Raw genomic sequence first — 2,041 nt, 5'->3', positions numbered from 1 at the left:
TATATATCTGTTACGTCTTATGCTTGATACACCATGTATTACTGAGAGTAAGAAACGAGTAGAACGTTTCGAAATTCAAGTTCTTTATACTGCAACTCAAATGCATCATCGACGAGCAATATTATTTATTAGTTTCACACAGAATAACATAAATGTACAATTCTTATTTAATGTTAAAGTATAACATCCTTGACGTTTTTTTGATGCGACGGTAATTATTTACTGATGATTTGAGTTCTCTTTCGTTCATGCATTTTCCATTTCATTATGTCTATATATCATTATCATTTTTTTATTTTTTATTTTTTATTTTTTTTATTTATTTTTTCTTTTGGATGGTATATTTAATATGGAATTTTATTTATCTTTACAAATATGCGAGTTAATTTTCAGTGTAATTGCCATCAAGCCTACATTAAATTATGCAATGACACATATATATAAGAATATATTTTGACGAAATCGAATCTTTTATATCTAAGGGATCAGCGTCAGCGACAATAAAGTCTGTCTGTTCCCATATTCTTTTCAAAAATAAGTTTAAGCAGTGTATTTCAATATGAAATTTTATGTATCTTTATATAGTGTTAGTTTTTCAGAGTAATGTTAGAACGAATAATATTGCAAAAAATTAAAACCTCCCGCAAATGACGAGAATTTAGCTCGTAAACTGATATTTTCAATCGAGAATAACTTTATGATACAGACACAAATCGACTAATGTTTCTATGGGATTATGTTGACAGATGCCTAAGTTTATTGTATGACGTCTATGATCTATTTATTTCGACCACCACTTACCGCTAAAGCTATCTATAGGAAAACGGCGGAAGCAAAGTTGTACACCTAATATAAAATTTAATTACCTTAATTACAGGAAATATTAATTTTATTTATAAAAGGTTTGTTCTTGACTTGACATATTTATAAATTAATTTTATTAAGAAATAATATATGTATGCATATGTTATTGTATATGCTATAAATCGTATAAAAAAATTCTATAATTAGATAAATAAATTTTAGTTCCACCAATTAAGTAAATGAAATCTTATAATCGACCAAAGTAGATCTTATTACTTAAATATTTCAGTATGAATTTATACAAGTACATTAGACAATTCTATAAACTGTGCAATAAAGTCTTTTCCAATCTTGAATCGCAGTCATGGCTAGAACTATAATAGTATTAATAGTATTATAAAATGTTATATTACAATTGTGTATTCATACTTGTCCTCTGAAAAAAACAACTGTTCATCTATCAGTTGTTAGCTTTCAGTATTATTTAAAGCGAACTATTTACATTCTAGAAGCTTATCATAAATTTTGTGAAAAGTACTTACAACACTGACTTTACTGATAATACAACTTTTGGCGTAAAAAATATTTAATTTCTATTCAATGATTGTCGTTATTAAGCAATAATTTGATATTATCAGTGAACATAGACCATGCAAACGTTCAAAGAAATAAAATAATTATTTTTATCTAAGGGATCAATTAATCAATAGCGCTGGTCTTTTATTACCTTTAAAAAGATATCACGTTTTTAACATTAAAGATATGTGAGGAATAAAATTCTTTACAATAAAAGATAACTTAGATACCGGTGGTCTCTATGCAAACATATTATTCTAACATTACTCTGAAAAACTAACACTATATAAAGATACATAAAATTCCATATTGAAATACACTGCTTAAACTTATTTTTGAAAGGAATATGGGAACAGACAGACTTTATTGTCGCTGACGCTGATCCCTTAGATATAAAAGATTCGATTTCGTCAAAATATATTCTTATATATATGTCATTACATAATTTAATGTAGGCTTGATGGCAATTACATTAAAAATTAACTCGCATATTTGTAAAGATAAATAAAATTCCATATTAAATATACCATCCAAAAGAAAAAATAAATAAATAAAAAAAAATAAAAAATAAAAAATAAAAAAATAATGATAATGATATATAGACATAATGAAATGGAAAACGCATGAACGAAAGAGAACTCAAATCATCAGTAAATAATTA

This window comes from Atta cephalotes (genome assembly GCF_000143395.1).
Source record: "Atta cephalotes unplaced genomic scaffold scaffold00094, whole genome shotgun sequence".
Classification (NCBI taxonomy): domain Eukaryota; kingdom Metazoa; phylum Arthropoda; class Insecta; order Hymenoptera; family Formicidae; genus Atta; species Atta cephalotes.
Note: the sequence above shows the minus strand (reverse complement) of the source record.